We start from the raw sequence: 15171 nt of genomic DNA, 5'->3' as shown, positions 1-15171 counted from the left end.
CATTGAGTAGATCCTTCAGTAAGGAACATTGTCACCAGAATAAAGAAAAGAAATCAACTTGGAGAAAAGAGAGACTATAGAGGAAAAAAATAAAAAATAAACTGTCATTAATGTCCTCAAAGAGATGAGAGAATATTGCATTCAGGGAATTAAAAAAAAAGGTAACAGAAAAAGAAGGGATTAGGATAAAGTGAAGGAGAATTATATATATTTTTTTAGAAAAATAAAATCTGAGAGCATTTCCCACTCACAAACTGTTATGGAAACAATTTCTAAATGGATGCACTTTAGAAATAATAACTTTGTAAGATAAGTGACTGAAGCAGAATGCAAAAATAAAAATGGAAACAAGTAAACTAGTAAGCATTTTAATATATGTAATTATTTTTTAATGAAGAGTATATTTAACTTATTCTATGATATAAAAGCAAACTGAAGTTATCCAAAATGATTGCAAGGAGACTGGGAGATTGATGAGAGGTAAAGCATCCATGAATACATCATTTAGGAGGAGGATAATAATGTGATTAATTTTGGCTTTTGATAAGTGTGCACACTTCAGAGTATACTGCTAAGTCACTTCAGTCGTGTCCAACTCTGTGCGACCCCATAGACGGCAGCCCACCAGGCTCCCCTGTCCCTGGGATTCTCCAGGCAAGAACACTGGAGTGGGTTGCCATTTCCTCCTCCAATGCATGAAAGTGAAAAGTGAAAGTGAAGTCGCTCAGTCATGTCCGACTGTTAGCAACCCCATGGACTGCAGCCTACCAGGCTCCTCCATCCATGGGATTTTCCAGGCAAGAGTACTGGAGTGGGGTGTCATTGCCTTCTCCGATAGATATAGATATGTGTATATATAAATATATATATGCACACATGTATATATGTATATATATATACATATATAAAGAATATATAACTTTTATTTATTTTTTTAACTTAAATTTATTTATTTTAATTGGAGGCTAATTACTTTACAATATTGTATTGGTTTTGCTATACATCAACATGAATCCGCCATAGGTGTACACGTGTTCCCCATCCTGAACCCCCCTCCCACCTCCCTCCCTGTACCATCCCTCTGGGTCATCCCAGTGCACCAGCCCCAAGCATCCTGTATCCTGCATCAAACCTGGGCTGAAACAAAGCAGCTAAAGAAAATATAATCCAATAGCAATACAAAATTGAGGCAAAATTGAAGCAAAGAAAAATCATAGTAAATGAATAGCAGAAAATAAGATGGACAGCACGAGACAGCAAAAGAGACACTGATGTATAGATCAGTCTTATGGACTCTGTGGGAGAGGGAGAGGGTGGGGAGATTTGGGAGAATGGCATTGAAACATGTATAATATCATGTATGAAACGAGTTGCCAGTCCAGGTTTGATGCACAATGCTGGATGCTTGGGGCTGGTGCACTGGGATGACCCAGAGGGAGGGTATGGGGAGGGAGGAGGGAGGAGGGTTCAGGATGGGGAACACAGGTATACCTGTGGCAGATTCATTTCGATATTTGGCAAAACTAATACAATATTGTAAAGTTTAAAAATAAAATAAAATTTAAAAAAAAGAAAAAAGAAATAAGATGGAATAGATTTCATTCAGAAACACACATATATATGTATTAATAATTTTGTATATATACATTTATATATAAAACAAGTTTGGCGTATTAAAATCACCTGTAAAAATGTAAAGACAAACTGGAATTTTGAACAAAAACGATAAATACCAGTTAGAATCACTGTGATATAATAGTTCATCCATCAAATTAATAGAAATTTACAAACCTAATAAAACAGAATTTGGGGAAAATTATGTGGAAATAGGCAACTTTATGCATTGTTAATGGGAGAATAAATTGACACAATCATTAGAGAGTAAACTGTCAATATCTAGTAAAGATAAAAATAAACATACCCAATAACCCAGCAGTTTCAAAATTTCCATAAGTGTGTCCTCTAGAGAAACTCTCACACATCCACGAAATATGTGCTGCAATAGTAGGCATTGTAGAAGTGTTGTGAGGGTAGAAACCTTGAAGCAGACTAACTGATTCACAGTAAAACAGATGAATAAACTGATTTGTTTATATGTTAGAGTCGTCTATTGTCATGAAAATGCATGACCTGTATTTGTACAATCCAACGGAAACATAATTTGGAGGTGGCATAAGCATTAGTATAAAAGTATAAAATAATGAATGATAAACACCGCAGCCATACGACACCAAGTCTCTCTAGAAAGGGAGGAAGGAGAGGGAAGAGATATGGAGGGAGGTATTTTGCGGAATCTATACAATGATCTTTATGTTAAAACAAAAAGGAGAGCTGAAGCCATTTGGCAGAATGTAAATGTCTTTCCTCATCTTGGTGTTGAATATACAAATGGCTGTTATATAATTTTCCTATGATTTTCTATAGTTTTCAAATAATTCATTATTTTAAATTAAGAGAATACAATAGGGAATGAAAGATAGATTAGTGAGAGGAATTAGCATCCTTAGAGTCATGTAAATTATATATTTAGCCCACTTTTCACAATAGTATAATTAAAATTAAACCTGTCTAATGATACTTCCTTTTCCGTATTATTCTTCATACTAATGTGTCTCTATATAAATGACTTAGGAAGGCTCATCATAGATGCTCCCCTGGAATTTAGAATTTGGAGACATACAATTTTCTGAGTGCTAACAGCATTCTTTGCTAACATGTGATATTAAGAGACACCTGAGGCTGAATCTTTTTTAATATCACGTATGTGTGTATATGTGGGTTAGTTCCCAAAGAGGACATTTTAAAATATTCTGATGAGGTGTACTGTTGAATGAACCGAACTCTTCCTAAGGGGTCTATTTGGAAGAGGAATGAGAAGAATGTGAGGTTTGTGCTAAACCCATAGCCACAATCTCATATTTGTTAATTATCCTGGCCTCTCCCTGTCCTGACTAGGTTCTTAATGAAAAGAAAGGACAAGCACACAGGCCCTGGGTTAGGACAACCATATGCTGTGTGTGAGCTTCAAAGCACCCTGAAAATAGCTCGATTAGAACTGACCACAAATACTATGAATGTGACTCACGTATCTGATTCTTTTGTTCATTGTGTAATGCGTTATTTTTTTAACAAACTTAAAAAAATAAATATGTATCTAGAATTCACAGTGTGTGGGCTAGGGACACAGACGGAGGACCCCGGTGGGCTGTAGTCCATGGGGTCTCTGGGAGTCGGACACGACTGAGCGACCTCACTTTCACTTTTCATTTTTATGCATTGGAGAAGGAAATGGCAACCCACTCCAGTGTTCTTGCCTGGAGAATCCCAGGGACGGCAGAGCCTGGTGGGCTGCCATCTGTGGGATCACACAGAGTCGGACACGACTGAAGTGACTTAGCAGCAGCAGCAGCAGAATTCACAGTGCGTGGGCTAAGGACACAGAAGAGCCATTTCCTCACTAGCAACTTACAGGTTAGTACAATCATTCTCACTCGTCAGTGCCAACTGAAAAGCTTGCAGGAGGAGCATATGTATATGCAGATTTTTTCCACCTCCCTGAAGTGAAGTGAAAGTTGCTCAGTCCTGTCCGACTCTTTGTGACCCCATGGACTATGCAGTCCATGGAATTCTCCAGGCCAGAATTCTAGAGTGGGTAGCCTTTCCCTTCTCCACGGGATCTTCCCAACCCAGGGATCAAACCCAGTTCTCCCGCATTGCGGGTGGATTCTTTACCAGCTGAGCTACAAGGGAAGTCCAAGGATACTGGAGTGGGTAGCCTATCCCTTCTCTAGCGGATCTTCCCAACCCAGGAATCAAACCGGTGTCTCTTGCATCGCAGGCAGATTCTTTACCAACTGAGCTATGCAAGTTATAATTGTACACAAGAAATAATTGACAGGGTTTGTCCATGGGTTTGTCCATCTTCATTGAAGTAGACTGTACATTGAAGGTTCTTTTCAGTTATGCTGACTGTACCAATGCATGATTTTTTAAAGGCAATTTTTTAGAGTAATTTTAGGTTTAAAGCAAAATTCAGTGGAATGTAGAGATTCTCATATACACCCCTGCCTCCACACATGCATAGCCTCTCCCATTACCAGCATAGCTCATCAAAATGGTACATATTTATTACCAAGGGTGAACTTACATTTACACATCATAATCACTCAGAGCCCATAGTTTACCTTAGGGTTCAATCTTGGTGTTATAAAGTCTATGGGTTTGGAGAAATATATAATGACATATTTGTCATTATAGTATCATATAATTTTTCACTGACCTAAAAATCCACTGTGTTCTGCTTATTTGCTTCTCCCCCCTCCTCCTTCCTATCCCTATAATCCTTATCTTTATAAGGTCTCCATAGTTTTGCCTTTTCCAGAATGTCATATACTTGGAATTACACAGTTTGTAGCATTCTCAAGTTGACTTCTTTTGCTTAATAATATGTACTTAAGTTTTCTCCTTGTCTTTTTCATGACTAGATAACTTTTATTTTTAGCACTGAAATAGATTCCATTGTCTGGATGTATCACAGCTTATCTATCCATTCACCTACTGAAGGACCATCCTTGTTGCTTCCAAATTTTGGCAATTATGAATAAAACTTGCTACAGATATCCAAGTATAGGTTTTTCGGTGGAGATAAGTTTTCAGCTCTTGTGGCTAAATGACAAGGAGCATGAGTTCTGGGTCATATGGTGAGAATATGTTTCCTTTTATACGAAACCACCAAACTGTCTTCCAAAGTGACTGTAACATTTTGCATCCCCAAAATCACTGAATCAGCATTGAGGTTGCTCCACATTCTCAACAGTATTTGGTGAGAATACTGTCAATGTTCTGGGTTTCGGACATTTTAACAGGTATATAGTTGTATCTCATATTAATTTGCATTTCCCTGAAATCATATGATATGGAACATCTTTTGAGGTGATGATGTGTCTACCAAGGTCTTTGGTCAATGTTTTAATCAAGTTTTTTTTTGTTTTTTCTTATTGTTGCATTTTAAGAGATCTTTGTATGTTTTAGATTATAATACTTTATCAGATGTGTCTTTTGCAGATATTTTCTCCAAGTCTATGTCCTATTTTCTAATTCTCTTAACATTATATTTTGAAAAGAAGAAAATTTTAATTTTAATGAAGTCCAGTTTATCAATGATTTCTTTCAGTGATTGTCTTCACTGTTGTATCTAAAAAGACATCACCGTACCCAAGATCATCCAGATTTTCTGCTGTTATCTTCTAGTAGGTTCATGGTTTACAGTTTGTGTGTAGGTCTATGAGCCTTCTTAAGTTAACTTTTGTGAATGGAGTAAGATCTATATCTAGATGCAAATTTTTTTCATCTAGATATCCAATTGTTCCAGCACCATTAGTTGAAAAGACTATTTTTGCTTCACTGTATTATCTTTGTCCCTTTAGCTATATTTACATAGATCTACTTCTTGGCTCTCTATTCTGTTCTATTGATCTACTTTTTTCTCTTCTTTTGCCAATACTGCACTGTCTTGATCACTATAGCTGTACAGTTAAGTCTTGAACTTGGGTAGTTTCAATCTCCAACTTTGTTCTTCTTCAAAATTGTCTTGGCTATCCTGAGTCTTTTGCCTCTCTACATAAACTTCAGAATCCATTTGTCAATATCCACAGAATAAATTTCTGGGATTTTGATTGGGATTGTACTGAATCTAGAGATCAAAGTGGGAAAAGCTGACATCTTGACAGTATTGAGCCTTTCTACTCATGAACATAGATTATCTCTCAATTTATTTAATTGTTTAATTTATATAATAAGTGTTTTGTAGTTTTCCTCATATAGATCTTGCACATGTTTTGTTATATTTATACCTAAGTATTTTATTTTGGGGTTGCTAATATAAATGGTATTATGATTTTAATTTTAAATTCCACTTGTTCTTTGCTGGACCAAGGAAAGCAATTGACTTTTTATAATGGTCTTATATCCTGCAACCTTGTGATAATCACTTATTAGTTCCAGGAGCTTTTTTCATAGATTCATTAGGATTTTTTATATAGACAGTAATGTCATCTGCAGACAAACACAGCTTAATGTCTTCCTTTCCAATCTGTGTACATTTATTGCCTCTTACTGCCTCAAGCAAGAACTTTCAGTACAATGTTGAAAAGATAGTGAATCCTTCTGTAGTGTTGCATAGGGTTCTAAGGAATTAGAGCACATCTACTCTATACACCTGCTTCCAAGTGTGGCAGTTTTTCAAACACCCCAGACCAATGATTTTTATTATAGGCCTTGTGGCTCTGTAGCAGTCTCTGTCATGTCATGCAGCTGAGATTTCTGGGAGAATGGAAGAGGCTGAAAAATGTGCCAGCAGATTCAGCCAGAACAGCTGTATCTTTTCACACAATTGTGGGATACAAGATCCCCTCTGCTTTGTTCCTGTCTTCCCTGTATTGCCTGATCATTTTTACTTTGCTCTGTTGTCCTCCAGATCCATCCTTCTAGAATCCTTCCAGCAGAGTTAGCCTTCCTGCCTCTTATCCTCATTTCTCTTTTTCCAGTCCCAAAGTTCTGCACGTTTTGTAGCAGGAGTGACTCCTTGGGCTGCTTTTAGAGCCCACTGATTCTTCTGGCTACAGGATGGCTGACCCAAAGACCCCTTGAGTCCAGGTCCCCACCACTTTCAATGTTCAGGCATGGTCTCTCTTCTTCCTTCCCCCTACCACTGTCTCTTCCTTCCTTTTTCATCCTTCCTTCCTTTCTCTTTCTTGTTTCCATCCTCCTGAGTACTAAATGGGTAGCATAAACCTACAAAAACCACAGTAATATAATAAATAAAATGTCCATTTTCCACCCTGATATGAGTGGTATTTGCTAGTTGTGGGATGTGAGTGCCATGCTTGAAGCATAAATCTGGCTGCTTGGAGGTTTCTACCAGTTTTTAATTAAGAATATTACATTTTGGGACCTTTAATTGTCTGCAGAATCATAGAAAACTAGGCAATCTGATCACACGAACCATAGCCTTGTCTAACTCAATGAAACCAAGCCATGCTTGTGGGGCCACCCAAGACGGACGGGTCATGGTGGAGAGGTCTGACAGATTTTGGTCCACTGGAGAAGGGAATGGCAAACCATTTCAGTATTCTTACCCATGAACAGTATGAAAAGGCAAAATGATAGGATACTGAAGGTGGAACTCCCAAGGTCGGTAAGTGCCCAATATGCTACTGGAGATCAGTGGAGAAATAACTCCACAAAGAATGAAGGGATGGAGCCAAAGCAAAAACAATACCCAGTTGTGGATGTGACTGGTGATAGAAGCAAGATCCAATGCTGTAAAGAGCAATATTGCATAGGAACCTGGAATGTTAGGTCCATGAATCAAGGCAAATTGGAAGTGGTCAAACAGGAGATGGCAAGAGTGAACGTCGACATTCTAGGAATCAGCAAACTAAAATGGACTGGAATGGGTGAATTTAACTCAGATGACCATTATATCTACTACTGCGGGCAGGAATCCCTTAGAAGAAATGGAGTAGCCATCATGGTCAACAAAAGAGTCTGAAATGCAGTACTTGGATGCAATCTCAAAAAAGACAGAATGATCTCTGTTCGTTTCCGAGTGAAACCATTCAATATCACGGTAATCCAAGCCTCTACCCCAACCAGTAACACTGAAGAAGCTGAAGTTGAATGGTTCTATGAAGACCTACAAGACCTTTTAGAACTAACACCCAAAAAAGATGTCCATTTCATTATAGGGGACTGGAATGCAAAAGTAGGAAGTCAAGAAACAGCTGGACTAACAGGCAAATTTGGCCTTGGAATACGGAATGAAGCAGGGCAAAGGCTAATAGAGTTTTGCCAAGAGAATGCACTGGTCATAGCAAACACCCTCTTCCAACAACACAAGAGAAGACTCTACACATGGACATCACCAGATGGTCAACACCAAAATCAGACTGATTATCTTCTTTGCAGCCAAAGATGGAGAAGCTCTATACAGTCAGCAAAAACAAAGACCAGGACCTGACTGTGGCTCAGATGATGAACTCCTTATTGCCAAATTCAGACTTAAATTGAAGAACGTAGGGAAAACCACTAGACCATTCAGGTGTGACCTAAATCAAATCCCTTATGATTATACAGTGGAAGTGAGAAATAGATTAAACGGACTACATTTGATAGAGTGCCTGATGAACTATGGATGGAGGTTCGTGACATTTTACAGGAGACAGGGATCAAGACCATCCCCATGGAAAAGAAGTGCAAAAAAGCAAAATGGCTGTCTGAGGAGGCCTTACAAATAGCTACGAAAAGAAGAGAAGTGAAAAGCAAAGGAGAAAGGGAAGATATACGCATCTGAATGCAGAGTTCCAAAGAATAGCAAGGAGAGATAAGAAAGTCTCTCTCAAGATCAATGCAAAGAAATAGAGGAAAACAACAGAATGGGAAAGACTAGAGATCTCTTCAAGAAAATTAGAGATACCAAGGGAACATTTCATGCAAAGATGGGCTCAATAAAGGACAGGAATGGTATGGACCTAACAGAAGCAGAAGATATTAAGAAGAGGTGGTAAAGATACACAGAAGAAGTGTACAAAAAAGATCTTCATGGCCCAGATAATCACGATGGTGTGATCACTCACCTAGAGCCAGACATCCTAGAATGTGAAGTCAAGTAGGCCTTAGAAAGCATCACTACGAACAGAGCTAGTGGAGGTGATGGAATTCCAGTTGAGCTATTTCAAATCCTGAAAGATGATGCTGTGAAAGTGCTGCACTCAATATGCCAGCAAATTTGGAAAACTCAGCAGTGGCCACAGGACTGGAAAAGGTCAGTTTTCATTCCAATCCCAAAGAAAGGCAATGCCAAAGAATGCTCAAACTACCACACAATTGCACTCATTTTACACACTAGTAAAGTAATGCTCAAAATTCTCCAAGCCAGGCTTCAGCAATATGTGAACTGTGAACTTCCATATGTTCAAGCTGCTTTTAGAAAAGGCAGAGGAATCAGAGATCAAATTGCCAACATCCCCTGGATCATCGAAAAAGCAAGAGAGTTCCAGAGAAATATCTATTTCTGCTTTATTGACTATGCCAAAGCCTTTGACAGTGTGGATCACAAGAAACTGTGGAAAATTCTGAAAGAGATGGGAATATCAGACCACCTGACCTGCCTTTTGGGAAATATATATGCAGGTCAGGAAGCAACAGTTAAAACTGGACATGGAACAACAGACTTGTTCCAAATAGGAAAAGGAGTACGTCAAGGCTGTATATTGTCACCCTGCTTATTTAACTTATATATGGAGTACATCATGAGAAATGCTGGGCTGGAAGAAGCACAAGCTGGAATCAAGATTGCCGGGAGAAATATCAATAACCTCAGATATGCAGATGATACCACCCTTATGGCAGAAAGTGAAGAGGAGCTAAAGAGCCTCTTGATGAAAGTGGAAGAGGAGAGTGAAAAAGTTGGCTTAAAGCTCAACATTCAGAAAATGAAGATCATGGCATCTGGTCTCATCACTTCATGGGAAATAGATGGGGAAACAGTGGAAACAGTGTTAGACTTTATTTTTCTGGGCTCCAAAATCACTGCAGATGGTGATTGCAGCCATGAAACTAAAAGATGCTTACTCCTTGGAAGGAAAGTTATGACCATCCTAGATAGCATATTAAAAAGCAGAGACATTACTTTGCCAACAACGGTCCGTCTAGTCAAGGCTATGGTTTTTCCAGTGGTCATGTATGGATGAGAGTTGGACTGTGAAGAAAGCTGAGTGCCAAAGAATTGATGCTTTTGAACTGTGGTGTTGGGAAGACTCTTGAGAGTCCCTTGGACTGCAAGAAGATCCAACCAGTCCACCCTAAAGGAGATCAGTCCTGGGTGTTCTTTGGAAGGACTGATGCTGCAGCTGAACCTGAAATACTTTGGCCACCTCATGCAAAGAGTTGACTCATTGGAAAAGACCCTGATGCTTGGAGGGATTGGGGACAGGAGGAGAATGGGACAACAGAGGATGAGATTGGTGGATGGCATCATCAACTCAATGGATGTGAGTTTGGATAAACTCCAGGAATTGGTGATGGACAGGGAGGCTTGGTGTGCTGCAATTCAAGGGGTCGCAAAGAGTCGGACACGACGGAGAGACTGAACTGAACTGAATTGTCTGCAAGCACATCTATCAGTAGAAAATTCAGACCCTTTGCATTCTCACTATTTTTTAACTATTCATAGCTACCTAAAGAATCAAATTGTACTAACATCAGATTTTCTGGAGTCCTTAAAATATGATACATTCTTATTCAACAATAAAATGTTGTAAGATTAAACATTCTTGGAGATCATCTGAGATAGTCTTCCTATTTTATGAATAAAAATGTTATAAATTGCAATGAATATTGTGTAAATTTTTTTTTTGTTGTTTTTATAAAATCACAGTGTCTGGGACCAATATGCCTCTTTCTCATTAAGATGTTGTATGGTTACGTTATATGTAGGTTTATGGGCCATTTAGGAATATTGATGGATCAGTTGTCTCTGAAATAAGAAATACCATAAATGTGATAGAGCCCCCTTCACTGGAGAGGCAGTTTAATATGGAAGGTGTGTCCCTAAGTTATTTTACACTGAACCTAGATTCTCTACAATTTCTTTTTAAGTGTTAAGAACTGACCCTAATTTTGAGTAGATACTTCATTAATATTCATTTGTATATAATTGCCTTAATTTCAGTGATAATGACTTCAGCTACCAACTGTTTGATTGATGGAACTTGCATCTTCTCTGGAAAAGAGCTAAGATATAAAAATCACACCATTCATGCATGCCTGGTATTTTTAGCTGCCTTTAATTACTAACCAGCTACATAAGCATGCAAACCACGCTGTGATTGATAGGATCTCTTGGTTGAAGTGATTTTTTTCCTCAGAATTTGGAAGATGCTTGAATCAATTGAGTGCTAAAAATAACCAGTGAGAACTGAATCTTCCAGAATCAGGATGCTCTTGAATAAAGCATCTAACAAGAAGAGGGGATTAACCTGCAGTCTTTAAGACATTCTGACTGAAAAAAAGAACCAACGGAAAGTTCTCATTGAGTGCAGTAGTGCAAAAAAATAGCCTGTAATGTGCCAAGTCTTTATTTACTGAAGGTATGCTAAGTAGCATCCTGCCAGACACCAAAGGAGACATGAACTAAAAGTCATACGGGGCAAGAAAAGGAAAAAGACAGAGAGTACAAAAGTGTGCAGTTGAGCTGGGTGAACTGAAGCCTGAGAACACCTCCTGGTTCAGAGCTATGCCAGCCCTGCGGGGATGATATCATTTCCTGTAGTGTAACCCAATGCTGTTGAGCAAAATTTTGAGGAAGACTCTAGTCTTTGGATGTATCTCCTGTGTGGAAATCAAAATGCATTCAAACTGGGCACATTTTAATGGTTTAAAAAGCAACAACAACAACAATCCAATGATAAATTTGAAAAGGTTACTCTAGCCAAGAATCTTCTTGGCTAGAAAGTGTTTCCAGACACTTACTTTGTTAATAATAAACAACATTATTCTAAAGAAACACAATAATTAGAATGTTGCCACCCTCTGAAAGTGTTTTTACTGTACTGAGTAACTAGCATCTGAGAAGTTGCCTTTTGGTACTTCCCACATTCCTTTACATTCTTTCTTCACTACCTGACCCTACTTTATCACTGGCAGATCTGGCTCTCTCTTTCTCTTTTTTCCCTTGGCTAAATTCCTAGACCCCAGTGTTACATCTAAGTCCAAACATCTCCAAGATAACCCACATATCATAATATTCTTTCCTCCAGCCATTCATAACCTCTGTCTGCATGGTGCTTTTGTAAGTGTTAGGAGAAAAGCAATCTGCTGATTTAAATTCACACTCTGGCTGTTCTTCCTTCTTCAATAGTATCTGGACTTTTAAAGAAAGTAAGTTATACTACCTTATGAATCTGCAGTGGATGAATTTAGGGGATATTAAAGGCAAGATGAAGAAATAAATTTGAGATTATCTTTTCTTAAATACATCACCCAAGTGACTTATTGGGGTCATGTAGGGAGAGAGACACAATAGGGAGAAGGTTAGTTCCCATGTAATAGTTACCAGTTGTTTATATGTGTAAGACTGTGGGTATTCATTAGCTTTGGGGGAACCTCTCTAAAGGCTGGTGGGTAAACATAATGGTCTTTCCATGAAGTGGGCTCCAGACCAAGGGCATGCATTGACTTTCTCACTGATTCTGTGGAAGTGGGGTTCAATGGTTGGTTTTCTCCTTCTTGTCTCAGAGAAACTATAAAATATATAAGTTTTATTTATGGGCGTGGGATGGAGGAGAAAGAGGATAACATTGTAAAAGTAAACCAAAAAACCATCAAAAATAAAACTATATTTATGAAGATCTCCATGCATGATGATTAAGGCTTAGTTCTCAGGATGCTGATCCAGTGAAATGGGTTCAGGACCTGACCTTTTGATACACAGGGGAAAAGGGTTCTCGCAGGGACCTCTCAGCAATAGCTTTGTTTTTCAAACACATTCACTGACTCCCTGACTCTTCCACTGCATTTCTGTTTTCTTTCTGTCTGATGAAAATGGCCCTGCTTTCTCCTTTCTTTGTAGCAAATACTGAAGGGAAAAAAAGAAAAACAACAACAGTGAGATGTGGCATTTTAGAGCATCTAAAGGCTGTGTGGGGAAAAAAACGGGAAGCTGCGATTATGTAAACATATGGAGAAAAATGAGTTGCTAATGCACTTGGTTTCTTTTATTTATATTCTTCCTTCTGTTCCAAATGGTCTTCCAGGGCTGTGAACACCTGATGACTCTGTCGCACTGTGCCAGGGTGTGTTCTTCTTGGAACCAGAACTGGATTATGCCAGCATTTCCAAGTGACAAATAAAAAATGGCAAATTAAATCCTGCAGTCAGGGTTTGTTATCCGCATCAGTTCAGAGCTGGCTAAGTCGAAACTCCTCCAGCCACACAGGGCTAAGAGGGACAGTAACCTCTCTTCCCAGGGCGGACTTCCTGCCTGGGTTCTCTTGTTTGCACATGGTGGTCACTCTCTTATGCTTCTTCCATAGTTCACCAGCGAGTCCTAACCTGGGACCACAGAGACTCTCAGAACTAGGGTAGACAGAAAACATGAACACTTCCCGCTGTGCTGAAGGTCATCCCTGCACTGAGTTTAACTTCAGTAGCTTTTAGGAGCAGAAAGTCAATGATATAGAAGGTGCTCAATAAATATTTGAAGAATAAATAAATGAACATAAGCCGTACATCTTTCTAGAGATGGTAGAGTGGAGCATGTTAAACAGAGGTAAGTGGAAGAGACTACAGAAGGGAAATAATAGAAGTTCCCATTGGCCAGCCTCTGTGCTAAGAATTTGCACGCATCACTTCATTTAATCTTCCAGACAAACCAATTTAAGTTGATTTTAATATGTACAAATTCTCATTTCACATAGGAAAAAAAATGAGTGTCTGAAGGAATTAAGTAAGTTTAGTTAGTCATGTTGTTGGATAGCTGGAGAGCCCAGGTGGGAGTCCATGTTTGTCTGATGCCAGTTGTCACTTTTTTGTTTCACACTATATTGTCAGCATGCACACTGAATGTACCTATCCACAGCCTTATTTTTATTCATCCTAAACTGCTTTCTCCCTGCCTTTCTATGTTGAAGTTCTTTCTATCCATTTTTCTGGGCGACAGCTGAAACATCAACTGTTTTCAAAGCTTATCTTCATTCTCGAATTACCTAAGAACTTCATCTCTTCTCAGTTACATGGCTCTTATCAGTGTCATAACTACAGCCCACCTTGAACCATTCATTCAACTATGGCCTTATACTCCAGAGTAGGCCGTAACTTCCTGGAGGAACTGTATTTTAATGCTCTTTGCCTCTGCTTCCCTAGAATGCCTACAATTAAGTTGTGCTAAATGTATTTTAAATTGACTCCAGTTAGAGAGTCTGGCAATTTTTTGTTGCTTGTGTTTTTGTTGCTTTTGTTGCTTATTAGATTTTAGATTTGAATGTTTATAACCTGCCCCTCTGCTTTAAGTAGCGATTTTAAAATGTATCCTAATGGGTCCATGTGTATAACCTGATGACAGTGCTGAGAAAAATATGGAGTCAATCACTTTAGGGAACCCTTTTCTGTATGAAGCTCATGAATCACTCAGGTCTCTTGGTGCCATGTGACAGGAAATACTGAAACCAGTAAGAGGATGTTTTCAAACATGATTTTAAATGAATAGGTAGACGTTGCAAGAGCTTCATGTAAGCACAGATGATATAAAACCATGTTAAATATAACAGTATCCCCTCCTGTTTAAAATCTACTACACTCTTCATTCATATAAAAGTACTTAGTTACAGCTATGTGGGTAGAAGGAAGACAAATGGCGACTTACCTTTCAGGGGTAAGGGAAGGTTATCTTGACTGAAGCATTTAAGTCTTTCTTTTTCCTCCCATCTCCCAGTCTCAGTTATGGAGTATAATAAATTACTTTGCTGCCCTGAGGAGAATTATTAGTATGGAAGTATTATTACTTACACCCTCTAGTTTCCTCACACATCAAGAGTTTAACCAATATTTCACTCTAAATCACAGCATATTCTTCCCAAGAGGGAAAAAAAAAAGTTCATTTGAAATATGTTCTCCTATAGGGATGGAGATAGAAGGAAAACCCTATGCCTGTTCAGTGGCAGCCATTGCTTGCATATAGCCTAGGGGAAATGTGTGAGTGCTCAACTGAGGATCATGAGTCTTCGAAGATGGAAGGTACCCCCCACCCCTGGTGTAATGGAGGTAGAGGCTGCTCCTCTATTCAGTCAAGCCACATGAGGCCAGCTTGGTACACCTTGGGGTGACTGAATATGCTTTTAAGATACTCTTATAACTATTGGGACAATTGACTATTTCCAGAACTGTGGACATTTCCACCTCCTTTTGTTCCCTTCCCAAGATTTGTCATCTCTAAAAGTCGAGGTCTCACTGATAACTAATTACAATATGCATCGTTATTGCTGGTCTTTATATAGAGAACTACTCTCCTGTAGTCCTCTTATACACATTTTTCATTGTTATGACATCAATCATTTCTCCCTAAACCCCTATCATCCTTCATTCATCTCTCCGACAATGTCTATCAGTTTCCAT

The sequence above is a fragment of the Bos indicus genome, chromosome 11, assembly GCF_029378745.1.
Source record: "Bos indicus isolate NIAB-ARS_2022 breed Sahiwal x Tharparkar chromosome 11, NIAB-ARS_B.indTharparkar_mat_pri_1.0, whole genome shotgun sequence".
In the NCBI taxonomy this organism is placed as follows: Eukaryota; Metazoa; Chordata; class Mammalia; order Artiodactyla; family Bovidae; genus Bos; species Bos indicus.
Note: the sequence above shows the minus strand (reverse complement) of the source record.